Source organism: Silurus aristotelis (assembly GCF_946808225.1).
Source record: "Silurus aristotelis genome assembly, chromosome: 14".
Lineage (NCBI taxonomy): Eukaryota > Metazoa > Chordata > Actinopteri > Siluriformes > Siluridae > Silurus > Silurus aristotelis.
In genome coordinates this window covers 20,454,339-20,471,043 of record NC_139587.1, presented here as the reverse complement: position 1 = coordinate 20,471,043, position 16,705 = coordinate 20,454,339, and positions in this window count along the sequence as shown.

Genomic DNA, 16,705 nt, shown 5'->3' with positions numbered 1-16,705 from the left:
AAATTATATATAAAAAAATGCATAGCTTATTGAGCTAGCTTCTGTTTGTTCAGGAAGCAGTAAGCTTGACGAGCGCTTTCTGCAACCCACGTTACTGCCTCCACGTCTCGTCTGCCCCACCCTGGTGGGGCACAAGCAGGCTCTGGTAATGGAACAAGTAGATACTCTTTTGAGGAAGGAGGCCATTAAGGTGAGATTAAGATTCAGATCTCAGGTTCCTGTCCTGTTTCTTTCCTTTTCAGAAGCTAGCAGCAGTTTCACTCCATGTGCTTTTATAGCTTCCTGGTCATGACGTCACCCCGCCAGTGACACTGTGCTTTCCATTGAACTGATTACACACGAGATTCGGAGCGTGGACAACGCGTTGTTGGCGCAGCGTCTCGTTCGCTCAGGGAACCATGGTTACATGCATAACCTGGAGATGTTTGTGTGCATTAAACACATTATATTATTAGAACAAATTTACAACTGTTGTGAATAAAGCTGTATGTTTGCAAGAAATAAGTGAACAGATACATTTTATTTGACACAAACAAATTAGGGATTGCGGTTTCTGCAAAGCCTAAAATAGTAAGCACACCAATTTAAACCACTAATAATTATATAAAACATATTTTATATATTAATATAAAAATGCTGCATTAATAATTTTCAATTATTTCACACAAATTACAAAATACATACCCCTTATTTGCCAAAGACCTGAAAAAACAAACCATAATTGTATCTTTGGTTAATAAGAAAAGAATATCTTAAACACATATTATATATATATATATATATATATATATATATATATATATATATATATATATATATATATATATATATATATATATATATATATTAAACAGTCATTACAATTGTTTTTCCTCAATGCAACAACCAAATCTGTGTGTAAAGTTCAAGTTTCATTTCACTGTACTATCTATTCATATTTACACTTTCCATTAATGTCAAGTTGTGGGCAGTTAGTACAGCACAGTGCAACCTTTTGATTAACTGCTGTACAACTGTTCACACAACTGTCAGAATTTTGCTCTATTTAAGAGTATGAATATATGAATGTGCTATAGCCTGAATGAACAACAACAAAAATGGCTGAAGAGTGTACAAGACTCCTTTAAACAAATAAATGACCTTTCCACCACCAGGAATTCAGAAGGTTTGTGAGAGTATGTGTGAGTGGGTTGAATCCCATTCATGTTTCATGGTGTATTTATTTTTTTATCCCACTATATTTCTCCCTTCTGAATCCTATTGAGTTCCTGTACTCCTGGTGAAAGATATGAAAATAGTACATACGACAGGGTTAGTCCTCTAAAGGATAGAAAGGAAACTTACACAGGCAACAAGGCAAAAGCCTGGTTTGGCATTGGTTTGTTGTTTTTTTCCTCAGGACCATTGCTAGATAAAGAAATGGTGTGTGATAGGTATGACATTCTTTGATCTCATATAAATGAACTTCTTGATAAAAGCTAAACTGAACTACTGTTTAAGCATTGCTCAGTTGTTGTTGTTGTTGTTGTTGTTGTTGTTGTTTTTTGGAGCATTGCAGTGTGTGGAGAAAGCTCACCGGGTGATGGGTGCATCAGAAACTGTGGAGGCATGTGAGAATGGATGATTTACTTTAAAGTGCATTCTTGATCATTTCCAAACTGAAATGACACCACATGTAGGTCTCTAGTGTTACCACTAAACACTTTTAGCTGATTTGGAAGGAAAGCAGGAAAAAGCAATCACAGCAGTCTTGTTTACAGTGCAGTATCCAGTTGAATTTGATTGTGCTGTGTTATAAGGTTTCTGTAAGAAGGCATTTTTTTGTGTTTAACATTTATGGAAGGCTAGCTAGTGAGGGAACAATTGTTTATAGCTGCTGTTATATGATCCCACAATATAACATATTGTAAAACTATGAAATATATGGACAAATGTTTGATGACCCCTGACCATAAGATTCTATGTGCTTTTTTAAACATCCCATTCCACATTTAGTCCCCATTTGCGGTTATAATATCCTCCAATCTTCTGGGATGTTGATCCACTAGCTTTTGGAGTCCGGTTGTGGGGATTCAAGTCAAGTCAAGAGGATTTTATGCTCATTCAGCTACAAGGGTGTTAGTAAAATTAGCTACTGATTTAGGGTGAGGAGGTCTGTGGTGAACTCAGTGTTACAATTTATTCCACAGCTGTTCAGTAAACCAGTAAGTTGAGGTCAAAGCAGTCTACCCAACCACCATGTATATGGGGGTACCGTCAAACTTATTGGGGATACATACCCCAATAGACTTGCTAATTTGCAGTACAATGAGTGAAATAAATGTCAAATAAAATGTAAACTACAACTATAATAAGTATGATGTGTAAATCAGATCACACAATGACAAAAAAAAAAAGTAGAAATGAATATTAATAATGAGAATTGTCCATGCACAAAAACTTAAATACTGGTAATAATTGAGTCACAACATTTCAAAAACACATTGTCCTTCAGTGGTTTCTTACCAAAAACATACATTTCTTCCGCAACATTTCACAAGAAACACAATTCACAAACAAATAAAAGGTGGAAAGTAGAAATGAAGGGAAGTGCAGATTTGTATATCTTTGCATTCGTAATTAAGATTTTGGTCTCACTTATTCTCAAGTTTACTTCATGTCTAATGTAGTATCCAAGTATTCTGTCTTTGCAAAGCGGCACTGCCAACTGTAACAGGTGCATATTTTCCATTCAGAACACATTTCACTGCACACCAGTCTAACATCAAGGGTAGTGAGGTCAGCAATTTTCCCAGCTGGTTAGACCCTTCACATTGCATTACCAGATATTTCATCTATTTCTGTCTAATTACTGGACAGCTGTCAAGGATCCGAGGACAAAGTGACCAGTGGGCCAACAAATGTTAAAATAGTAAAAAGGATCAGTGCTCAGCATTACACTGATGCTTTATGTTATCCTTATTGTACTTGTATAACTGTCAGCTGGAGGTGCTGTACTGTGAATAGGGTTTTTGTTCAAGCAGAAAATCTGTATACCCATAGAGCCGACAAAGTCAATTTAGAAACAATTTAATCATTTATAAACAACACATCATGTTATTTCATGACAATTAATTAAAACATGAATAAGAATGACTGCTGCACATGAAGTCATTTATTAATTTAGGTAAAATTACCGACTGCTGAAAATTATAAATAAAAAAAAAAAAGACTGCCCCCAATTATAATAAACACTTGATTGATATATTAAAAAATCTTTTAGCTAGATAGTAAGAAATAAAAAGAATTACAATATTTGTTATACAATATATATATCTTTATGTTTTGGGCCACCTGACTATAATGCGTAAAAGCGTTCTTTCCCAAATTGTTGCCAGAAAGTTTTTAATGCCTTAGTCTATAATCTGTAACATTACAATTTTCATTCACTGGAACACAGAGACCCCAATGTGTTCAAGTGAGGTTAACGCTAAAATGGCCTGCCAAGATTGGTGTGGAAGAACTCAAGCAGTCTAGATCTCAACCCAAATAAACAGCTTTAGCAACTTTGCACCAAGTTTTCTTGTCAGACATCACTACCCACTGTCTTGTGTGCTTGTGGTTAAATAAGCACAAATTCCTACAGCAGCAAAGGGGGAACCAACTCAGAAACAATGACCATGGCTTTGGAATGGAATGTGACTTAAGTGTCCACACACATTTGACCACAAAGTGTATCATATTTAATAGCTGTTTAATAAAATAGTCCAAAATACACATTACAATTTCCAAAATTAATTAAAAAAGCAATGCAGCATTTAGATTTATTTAAGAAAAACTGAACAAGAAATTTTAGTATTCTATGAAAAATGTTATTGAATCATGCCTCTTAGTTTTACTTATTCAGTTATTTAGTTTTTTTTTGTTTGTTTTTTGCTGAACGTAATTGAATAAGTGAAAATGAAAAGAAAATTCACATTATCATCCAGGCCCCGTGCCAATGTGTGCAGAGAGCTTAGTTATGCATGCATGAGGGACATGTACCCTATTTATTTACAAGCATGATATAAAAGAGAGACTCTGTGCCAGGTTTGGTTTCAGAGTTATTTGAAAATAGGTCTATTCATGTCTTCTTGGTTAATAAGTTCACCTTGAAAAGTGGACAAAGCAGAAATTCTTTGGCAAGCCTACTGGGCAAGTAAAAACTCTAATGTGCTAGCACAATCCTATATTGAGGTTGCCTGGAAAGCTAAATGACTAAACTAAAAATTCTCTCAAAGTTTGCTTCTGTGACCCAAAATTTGAACTGTTCCTTCTTTTATTAAAAAATCCCTCCATAGAGGTTTTGTCAAGTTGCTACCTTTGTCTTTGGGACAGCAGGGACCTCAAGATAACATCAATAATGGTAAGTTCAGAGTAGCAAAAAAGAAAGTGTAAGGTTGGAGCAATTGGTGGCCCCATGAAAGGTGCTGATGCCACTGCTGGGCATAAAAATTAGGCCCAATGAAACAGTTTGCCACAGCTCTAGATAAGGTTTCTGCAGCCTTCTAGCACATGTGAGACTTTCCTAAGTTTTCTAAGGCAAAAGTCAAAGCTAATCTTCTCATCTGACCACAGATAAAATATCCTGGAGTGCAAAGAATTCCCAAAAAAGCTCACTAGGATAGAAAAAGCAGCTTTGAAAAGCTTTGTCGCAATAGTGCAGGGCTTCCTGGCCACTCACAAAGTCAGAAAATATGTGAAGCTGTTTGAGAGTCTGGTGAAGAATTATGGCAAAAATTCCTGATAAATTCAAAGAACAGGTAAATGAACACTGATCATCAGCAAGATGAGCATCTACACCAGGACGTATGGATCTTTTAATTCTGCTGCATAATTGGAACATAATATAAGACTACATTTGGGAGTATTTGTCATTTACAAGTGATTTACAATATAAATGTCTAACCTAAATATTTTGTGGTCATCTTGTTTGACTTCTTGTGAATAAAAAGATGCTAATTCACTGTTTTTTGTGTTAAATATTACATACATAAATATACTAGACACAAACAAGCATAGAAATGATTGCATTGGAGACAGCAATATTCTTTTTTAAGAAAGTATTTGCCCTCGATAAAAAGTCAGCATGCATTTGACCAAGGTTTGGTATGATATCTAATGTGGTCATTCTCACACATGTAGATAGTCTGCAGGATGTACCCCCTCCCCCCATTCTTAAATGAGTACCCAAATAAAGGACCCAAATGCACAACACAGACAGATGAATACGTTAACAGTCTTTAATGAGAGCAAGGAGCAGAGAAAAATTCCTAATTTTGAACACCTCACTAGAAGAGGCAGAGAGTCCGAGGACAGAATAAGAAACAATCCCAAAAACCATACCTGGTTTCAGGGCGGGGCAGAGAAAGAAAGTCCAGAGAAACAGTCTTAATGTCCGAGAGCCGGCAAACAGAGCAATAGAGAAGAGGCAAAACGAGTCAAAGGGGAAAGCAAAAGTCTGAGGAAAATAGGAGATCCAAATCGGAAAGTAAACACAAGGGGAAAAAATCCTGGAAGGTTTAAAACAAACACAGAGCCAAAGAGTCAATCTGGCTAAGGTTATGGTGTTTATTTATAATTGGGTAAGATAGCCACTGCGGCGGTTGCATGATGGCGCCGCCCCGAAAGCAGAAGTAGAACAAGCTCAGATGGCTCTGAGATGGGAAAAATGAAAGACAGGGTGGATCTGTAGGGCTTTGGGTATTTGAGTCGAACTTCATCCAGGAGAACACTAGGATGTTGTTGAGATAAACATAGATAAAATGGTCCCACATGCCCTGCAGCACATTGCTCACAAAATCCTAGAATACGGACGATGGTGATATGGAGAGGCTTGGGTCTGCTGTTTGCATTGTACAAAGGGTGTCCATCTAGCGCTCTTGGTTTTTAAGGCTAGCTGGTGGGAGTGATGGTGCCAAGAGTGGCCTGGACCTGTAGAGTCGCCGGCGGAGGTGTCGGGGCGGGTGCGGGTGCGGCAGTCGTCTGTGGTCTGTTGTCTGGGGTTTTTAAAGGATGTTCCTAGTGCCACATGAGCTGGTAAAGATCCGTGTTATCTCCTAGCGCTTCTGCTTATGGGCATTTGAAACCTGGACCAGAAAATTGAGGATGCTTTGTAGATCCAGAGTGTCTGGATCCATAGCTGGCAAGTTTTTCTGTCAGTGAGTGACTGTCTAAAGGACCCAAATGCAGGTCACAGACATGAATAGTCTAACAGTCTTTAATAAGGGAATTCTTGTGGAAAAGAGCAAATCAAAGGAATAAAGATTGTTAAACAAGAGAAGAAAAGAAAAATTTGGATGTCTGCTAACCTACTAAATCTAGTTGAAATCTGCTTGTGATTTGTCCACCATGACTGTAAAAAAAAAATAAATAAATAAAAAGAAAGAGAAAGAGAGACTGTTGTTTTGCTGTGTTATAGAAGAGTCTTGCTTTTCAACAAGCTCCAAGACATGGGTAGAAAGGATTGATACCAGGGCCATGTTACATTCTGCACAGGGAATCAGGCCATATTGTGTGAAAGAAGCATTTTTGTCTAATGGGTAAGATTTACATTGCAATCAAATGCTGGGACAGTTAGGCATCCCAGCCTCATATAACTGGCAGGTTAATTTGATTTCTCTAATGTTTCTTCCTGCAGGTTTGGGGGTATTTCCAGCTACAATATATCGCTTTCATTGGACAGGCCTGGTTTAAACCTTTACATGATTTACCACATTCAGGTCTATATGAATAATAAATGACTCACTTTTTATGTATATAATGGTTTATATCTGAAAAGTTTTAATTTCACACCATGGTCGAGTACATGAATCAGCAGATATTTCTATACACCAATTTTCCCTTGTTTATTTAAATTCCTAACACAGTTGATAAAAACAAAATCAAATCAACCTCTCCTCTTTTATAATTCATATTAATACAAATGAACATTGTAATTGCTTTTTTCATATACTAAAAATATCCCTTGTCTTTATTTCATTTTCCATCACATATCTTTTACTCCTCTGTATGTTCATGATCCATCATTAACATTCACTCAAGGCAGGACAGATAATAGCAGCAACGACGTCTCCTATCCTAGTTTATCAGTGCTGTGATATCGTGGCTTGTGATAGTGGGCTTGTCGGGGGGCATTTTTCATTTTCATGTACATCTCACGGTATCTTGAGCTACTATATATGCAGTAGAGTGATCCTCCAAAGCATATACCTTGGTTGTATTTCAAGCTTCATAAACCTTTTGTAACTTTAAATAAAGTGTGCAAAAGTGCACCGGAATATACTTTGATGTTCTAGTGAAAGCACAGTTTCAGCAAACTCTTGAGTTTCAAACAGAATCAATTTTGTATAATATTCATAAGTATTGATCCAAGCCGAGCTGTGAAAAATAGAGCACTGGCCACAAACAAAGGACTCGAGAAAAACAAAAATACCTACTGTCTTCAGGCAGCCAATTAACTTTACTCAGGTGCAGTCACTGCCCTTCTTAGAATGTTTTGGTTGCTGAAAAAACTGAGGAAACAACTTTAATAAGAGATAGGAGTATTTTTCTCTGTTTAACCTTTTTTATTCCTATATTACTCACATGTGGCTTCACTGCCAAAATTTAGAGTGAGATTTATTCATGACGTGTATGGCACCAAGGATTAGTTTCATAGTAATACCAATAGTAATACTAGTGGTTTTGTCATATTTACCAAAACACTAAACCATTTACACATCATAGAAGCTTATAGAATTTGTGGTTTGTATGGTTTAAACTGTAAATTATATTTCTGAGCACACAGCTCCACAAACCCACATAGCTCACTGGAAAAAAATTATGTTTCACTCTTTCCTGCTATTCCTTTCCCAAGATATATACTTAATCAATTTATTGTCATTTTGCATCCTATTATCTTTTCATCATAGATCATTTATCTGATATAATTGCAATTTGAAAAATTATATTCTTGACCAATCTTTTCCCACCCAGTTTAAACAAGGTCATATAACATTCCCATACTTCACAAACCGTTTAGTTCATGTAGCTCAAATTGCTAAGTTCTATGTGATACCGCTAGCACACAGCTCAATGTCTACTCTTTATTTACTTTATAAAATATACACTACATGGTCAAAAGTACTTGGCCACTTGACCATTACACCCATGTGAGCTACTGGAAGCACTAAAACTGAACACGTAAGCTCATAATGGCCATATTTAGGTATTATTTAAGCGGGTTATAGAACAAAAGAGAGTCACACAAATCAGTAGATTTCACCAGCTTTTCCAGATTTTCTCATCATTCACAAACCTCTGTGTTTAAAATATGGAGCATCTTCTTTGAATTCCATATTGCCTAGTTGCAAGGAGATAGCAGTTTTTGTGCACAGAAACACCCAGGGAAGTCAATCACTTTTGCCTGACAGTGAAATGTCAGTGAACAGCGAATGCACCTGAGAGTGTGGGTGATTTATTGCCGATTTCTTTTCAGCCCACGCGCTGCCTTTAATTAGAAAAACAGTGAGGAGGCAGCTGAAGGCTTCAGTGCGTGCAAATCTTCACAATCATCGATGTGCACTGCAGTACCTTCACTCATATCACGAAATATAGATGTAATACCATTCGAATCAATGTGCACAGTAGGCAGACCTCTTTAAACACACATACACAGGCAAAGCTATTGGATTGGATTATTGGACTTTGATGGACTAAAGCAAATCTCATCTGTTTGTAAATTATTTGAGTAAAGTTTTAGACAATAATTAGTTAATACACAGGCATATTTTTTACTCTATGCTTCTGCTGCAATTTTAATTGAGTAATTAAAAACACTAATTGAGTAAGTAGTCAATATGCAGTCATGTATGCATCACAATACATATATGGCTGAACAATATTATTTATACCTTAACATTATTAAAGTTTTTTGAACACCAAATTTTAGACATATTTTGGAGAACATGTATGCAGATCTGTTTAAAAACACAGTTTTACAAACATGTTGACATACAATGCTAATTGGTGGTGCATTTCTAATTATGGAAGTTTTTACTAGTTATTGAAATTTTTTGTTTCATTTCTTGATTTATAAATGGGTTCATGAGAAAAGAAAAATCATCATATTTGTTTTATACATGAATTTCACAAATTAAGATTAGAAATACTGAAAATAAGTTTGTGTGCAAATATTTCGAAATTATACTGGGTGCCACATTCAGAAAAGCCACATTTAAATGAATGCTATAATGAGTATTCCGAGTCCTCCTTTAATCCTTTCACTATCTGGATTCAAAAAATACATTTGAATTGTCTCTTAAATTAAATTCTTAAGTACTTGTGAAGTAATGTTATTGAGAAATAATCCTAATTAATTTTCCTAAAAAAGTTTTAAGAGAGACAGAGGTCGCCAATGTGTTTAACATCAACGTACATGAATATGCTAAAAATTTCAAAGCAGGAAACCTAATGGACAGAGATGTTTCGCTCTGATGTGCCATCTAGTACATGTCACATTTAATCTTATGTGAACAATGCTGCTTGTATTACTGCTGCTTTTGGACACAAACAGAGTCAATTGTCAAGTAGAAACCATACCCCTCTGCGTCACACTGAGCCACATCACACTACTCTGGCATGGATTAACAATAACGCTTCTCACTAGACTGGTAACCAATATTCTTTTGGCTTTAGTCAATTACATTATATATTCATATCTACAGTATGTTACTAAAATAAAACTCAATTTTATTTAAAATGTTAAAATATAAATACAAAAAATGTAGGGTGGTGAAAGTATGCAAAAACAACCTTATGGTTGTTTGACCAAAAAGCTTAGAAAGCCAAGTTGTTTTTTCAAAGCTCATTTTCAAGCTCTTTCAAGCCACTTTCAAGCCAAATGATTGGAAGCTTGGTATTAAAGGATATTATGTGTGTGATGATGAGCTGCATATAAAGAAACTATACTTTAAAAAGTATACACAAATTGAATGACATTGATTTCAACCAATTAGAAGGCTCAGAGAAATGTTGTTGTTAAGGCAGCTGCTGTACCAACACCAGAATTAAGAGAGATATGTACAAATACAGGTTTTTACATTTACATTTTCATTTACATTTGCAGCATTTAGCAGGCACCCTTGTCCAGAGCAAAGTGCTTTGAGTCTCTAGCAATGAATTAATCTACACTGGTACACTAGATTACAAACTTAATAGAAATATAACTCTGAATTCTACAAAGCAAACTTGGAAAGTGCTAATTTAAGTGTTTCAGGAAGATGAAGGTCTTTAACCGTCGCTTGAAGATCGCCAGGGACTCCGCTGTACGGACATCTAGGGGAAGCTCATTCCACCACCTCGGTGCCAGAACAGAGACGAGCCTTGAAATATACTTACCTCTCATTCTGAGAGAGGGTTGTACCAGTCGAGCAGTGCTGGAGGATCTCAGATAGCGTAGTGCAGTGCGAGGTGTGATGAGATCTCTGAGGTAAGATGGTGCTGGTCCATTTTCGCCCTTGTAGGCAAGCATCAGTGTTTTGAATTTGCTACGTGCAGATACTCAAAGCCAGTGAAGGGAGCGCAGCAGTGGGGTGGTGTGGGAGAACTTGGGCAGATTTTTGATCATTTGCAGTGGATGAATAGTGTTCAGAGGAAGACCCGCTAGCAGAGAGTTGCAGTAGTCCAGGAGCTCCTATAACCTTTAGGTAGCCCTGCTTTTTATTTTTTTATAAATCCAGAGTTTTTTTTTAATCTTTCAGTTTAGTCAATCTTTCAATCTACATGTCAGTCTTTTGCAATGTTATACTGTAGTTTTCTATCTTTTCTATCTTTACTAAAGACACTGACTATAGTATTGCATAGTGTTAGCCAATGTATTTACAAAGAACTTACTAAAGTATATAATAACAGGAGCAGAAATATAGCTGTAATACAGCTACAGGAATACTGAAATAATGTCCCATAAACGTAATCAATGGAATAATTTATTACTGTAAAATGTAAAATAAATGTATTGCTGTCTGCTCTTGTTGACTATAATAGACTTTATTAATATAAACTGTGGTGTAAAGCTATGAAAATAAATCCATTTTACTTCAACACATATAACAAGTAACAACTGTCAGGATCCCAGACTTCACTTGATGTTTTATCTTTGTTTATCCTGCCTTGTGCTTTTTGCACATAAAAAGAAAGGCTTCTCTAAAGTTCAGAATTCAAAAGGTTTTGCTATCCCTATGTTTGAGGATAGGATGACACCGAAGTCTTGCATTAGATTAGGTTACTGTCACAGGCAATCAGATTATTTCATATCATCTACCTGGCAAAGATTTGAACTTACTCCAGCAGAGATGAATGTCCTGCACTTGACACATGCTATGTGCAGAACTGTGTGTACTTAATAGATGCGTGGGAATGCGTGGGGATGTATGGGAATGTATGTGTTTGTGTAGAGTTATGTAGTAAACCTATTAAAAAAAAAACTAAAAAAAAGGTGCTTACTACACTTCTTTACACATTTCAATGTTTCTGTTGCATTTACCACCAGCAAAAGAAAGGTACACTGCACAGATGGGTGAAGGAAAATACAACATAAAGCATCTTAGTCAGAACAACTTCAGTATATCTGTGTGTAAGTATCTGGAACTGTACTAGACAGATGAACATACATTCTTCCAAAAGATATTCCCTCATGCTGTTTAAAAGAAGAAGCAGAGCACTGCCTCGTACATTGTTCATAAATATATCAGAATTGTTCAATTGGTTTGGGATTCGACACAAGAGACCTTGAGTTGTGTGGATGGAAAAATTGTCATCTTAAAAGAAATCACTTGCATCAGGATAGGATGCAAGTGTCTGTATAGGATTATGGAGAGGAGTCAGAATAACTTGTTTTCTAGCACTCTTCATTCTATGTGGACCCAAACTAAACAAGTAAAATGTCTTTAATGGCATAACCACAACCAACATAGCTAGTGAATTTGCCTTTAATTTCTCACCCATCCATAAGTACACACACAATGATGCAGGCCTCTCTCTTAATTTAGTCCAAATAAAATGTAAGATACATTTTGAAATACAGGCACAAATAACCAGAGGCATAAAAGGCTTCTCTGTGAGTTTGTATTTTTTTTCATGGTATATAAAAGAGATCCTTTTGGGATTCCTTTCTGCGGTAAATAGAACAAGGAATTCTAGACCGATAGGTCTTGCTTCAATACAAAAGCCTCTCTAAGGCCTACAGTCTTCTTCTAAAATGCTATAACACTACTCGAACTTTTGACTTTGATAAGCTGGGAAGTATCCTTAATAAATAGCTAATTATTACTAATGAGTTTTCCTCTACAAACTCCATGCTAATGAGATTATGTTAATTTATAATTAATCAAATGTGTGAAAATGTAGTATATTTTTGCCTGTAATTGTCTGGGGGTGGCTTTTGACATGCGCTCTAATCACTGTCCAATGTACTGAAAGATTGAGTTTCAATCTGACAAATGATTCATTTCCTAGGGGAATTTGTTCATGAATTCAGATAAATCAGTTGATGTTTATTTAATTACAGTATGTGTACCTCTAGTAAAGTTACAACAAAAAAGTATGAATGTCCTTACAGTCCCTTGTAAATGTTAATGGTGCAAATTAAAATTTGGAAGGTGTTTCTGTGCATTTGACCTCTGTACTAGTGACCACAAATTGCCATCTTGGCAATGTCTAGCTTAATGTGCTTATATTACACCTTGAGCAATTGCTTGCTATGGAGAATTCTTCCTTAATTTAGCAGCTTACATCTGGGTTAAAGACATGGTTGGGAATGCCAAATGAGTCACCGCTGTAAAGAGCTTGAGAACGTTTTATATTTAGTTGTGTATAAAACATACATAATTCTTCTTTTTCACTTAGGGTCTTATTTAACCAAATTGCTATGAGACCAGGCATTTCCACTGTACATGTACAAAATAATAAACATTCTCCTATACTCTAAGAGTTCACATAACATTTTTCTACTCAGATATATTAGCTACTGCCTATCTCTTAGTATGTATTATCTTATCTCTAGCCATCCACACTGCTGTAGGCTGTGTAGGCTATATAACAATGGCGTGTAGCTGCCTGTGTTTTAAAGGATCGGTTTAGGTTGGTCACAAACACATAGAAAATTTATTCCAAGAGAAGGCATGAGATTGTGACTATTGATCGAGTAGTGTGACACTGGCAGGACCATTAGCACTGGTGAGCCAAACGAATGAGCATGCACCAAGCAAATGTGGCTTCAAGCTAATGATGATGATCCTCCCTCAGCCTCAAGGGCAGAATATCACTCTCCTCACAGCCGTATTAAAGTAAGGTTAAAACACATCAGAAGACGAAGTTGGTTTATGTTTTAAAAAAAGAAATTTGCAGGGAAAAAAAGATGATCAATGTGCACAAAAGAGTGATGCATAATTGTCCGAGTTCTAAAGGCATTCCTACCATGCCTCAATTTGTTTTATGTCTATCATAATTTACAAAAGCAAAAGAGCAAAGGAGGGGAATTGAATGTGTAGAGATGGAATAGCAGGGGGCGACCTCGACTTTGATTATTTCCAGACTTCTTGTTGTTCACATCATCTCAGACAGATATTTTTTGACATTTCTATTGTTCTTTTGGTTCATTCATCTGGCTGTCTGGGTTCGACCCCCTACAGTGCTCTCTACACAAACAGTATCAGCTTTGTAGTGAGCACCTGCTGTCAAGTTTTTCAAGTCGTAGGCTTAAGTAGCGCTAAAATTTATTTAACACTGCCAAATCCTTCCGCATGCCATATTGTTTAAAAGAACACATTGAAATGGATTTTTTATTTAGCAAACTTGAACACAGTCCCATAATGACAAGCGAGAAGAAATATACAATATAATTGCTGATGATTCCTTTTTTGCTTAATAAAATGAGAAAAGCAGAGCACCACAACAAAGCCCATTACAAAGCACATTCAGTAATTCCATGCATTTTAATGCTTTTTGGTCCCTTTAATTAAGGGGTGGTGCATACTGATGCATTCAGAGACCACAAAGGCAAATGTTTGACAGCCCTGCTGTATAAAAAGCTGAATCATGCACAATGCCTCCATTACTATATCTCCAGTGAAGAGGCAGTGCCTGGGGCTTCCTACATTCCGACACTGCAATCAAGGAAGCAAGAGTGCACAGCAGTGTAGCAATTCACTGCTGCCCCAGCTGCTGCTTAGCGCTCTCTACCCCATGGATGTGATGCCAAAATGCTTTGACACCTAATCCATGGGTGGGCCTTCACTCTCCGCAGGGCATTGTCAACTGACATCGCTGCACCAAAACACGACTTTTCCCTGCACAGAATTCACTGGGCCACTCTCATGACATTTTACACATCAGCCTGTCTCGGCGAGTTCATTAGCAGGATAATTAACAAGCACACACACACACACACACACACACACACACATGGCAGCTGCAGGAACATTTGTCTATCATTGCTAAAATTGTAGAAAGCTACACATTAGAAGTGCCCGTGAGAAGGAGCGAATGTTGCCGAGAGTGAATTGTCTTTCTACATTTGACTCAGGAGAGCAGAAGTGGATCGCAGCAAGGAGTGATAAATCATCCGCACCTCCCTCCCCAACCCGGTGCATTGTGCTCTGTAGTGGTTTTTTTCTCGGCAGGACCCATGATAAATATCCGCCCTCCAAAAAAGGAGCATATAAAAACAAGAAAATGAAAGCAATAAAATAAAACAAGAGGGGTTTCCTGCAAACTCCAGCAGGGACAGAAATACGCCTCCTGCATCGCCGAGCAAAACCAATATGGGAGCCACAGCTGGACTGCAAGTTTACGAGCCATTAGGTGTTTTCAGGAGGCTTCAGCACTCTTGACTCTGGCCTTGTCGGGGAAATGTGTGGGCCCTTCTCACACATTCATCACCCAGCCTTGGGGCTTCACAGGGCACATTCCAATTAAAACAGCCCTGCTTAAGGCCATATTGGCCCCCTCTTACTCCCCCTCCCTTTGCTAGTATACCCTCTGTTGCTCACTCTAATTTCCTTCCTTCTACTGTGTAAGAAGGAGTAAGCCATAAGTGACTATCATACAGCAAACAAATAGCCTCAAGGAGTGTTACAAAAGTCACACGCTTATCTTTTATCCACTAGTTACGCTAGTGATTTAGTGCCTCGGTGCCACATTGCTTGGTTGCGTCAATCAAATTTGTGCCTGTCCACTGAGAATCATGCAGAAATAATAAGATAAATGTCCTTGTCTAGATGGCAGACAGCAAGTGTATCCACATTCGCATTTCCAGTCTATAAAATATCAGGCTCTTTTTTTTTTTTATTTACACCCAGGTAAGCATTTGCCTCTGGTAGAATGCACTTAACTGTGAACACACACATCTTAGCACATGCTCTCCAAAGGATATGTACACCCTCGTCTAAGACTGCTCTGAATTCACACCTGGGGAATATGCTGATGCCTTGTTGAGTTGAGCGTGTACAGCTTGAATGGGTTAGTGCCAGCCTAAATAGAGTTATGAGTGATAGCACAGCATGCGACACTCTCTTTCCAATAGGGTGCAGCTCAGTAGCCGTACATCCACTGGGACATTAGCCTGTAATTCTATACACTACAGCACACCTTTTTAATGAAAAATGACTTTCATGCTTTTCACCTGGTCTTTATCATTAGCAGAGCGGCACCACTGTTGAGTTATAGCTGCCGTTGGCCTGTTTATTTTACGGCCAAAAGAACAGTCCTTCAATCACAGCTTGTGCAGCCGCAGCATCTCTATCCTATAATGAAGCCATTAAAAATGCTTGGCTGCTGCCAGATGGCTTGTCGGTGAGGAGAGGGAGAGCAAGCCAGTCTGGCTGCATTTGATGCCTGTATGCCAGTGATGCCTTTAAAGGTTGTTGTTATGCTATTTTGAAAGCATTATACCAGGGAGATTTGGAGCGATGCATGAATGAAACCTTTTTGGCACGCTTGTATTCGCTCCACATTCGTTTATTCAGTAAAGGAGTACAGAGGAATCTGTGACTACTGTAGGTAAACCTGATATTACACAACCTCCCTTTACATATGGCACATACACATACACGTTGTAGCTATGCTTATCTCATTTGATAATCACTGGGCCATCAGAACCTGAGTGTACAAGAAGATCAGTATCTTTCACAGAGAATACTTAAGCAGATCATCAGACTTATTGTCACTATAGTTTGTTTCTTCTCTCTCAATTGCCACCTGCTTGCCAAGTCTCCCTTATTACATAGCACCTTGGATCATATAGACACATTCTGTATGTCATCTCACATTACCTACAGAGCAGGGCCAATTATGCTCTTTTGGACACATGTCCCCAGATGGCTGTGTCACTGTCAGGAGTCACATTCGCAAATCTCCTGACAACAGCATGGACACATACTGTATATCTTCTGCCATTTGAAGCCCTTGAGAATTATTTCATATTTTCTATACTGTGCAAATTATTAAAAGCCTTGTCTTGCCTAGACTCATTCTAGCTGTTTGGTAGATTACAAGTTAAAGCAATTTAAAATGTCTTGTGCTCTCTATGCTGGAATAAAACCAAGGGAGAGCTATGTGCCCCATAAATGTCAGTTAAATGTTACAATGGCTATTATTATGTCGGTCACACTTTGGCCCAATCACCGCTCAGCTATTAGTGGAACTCAGT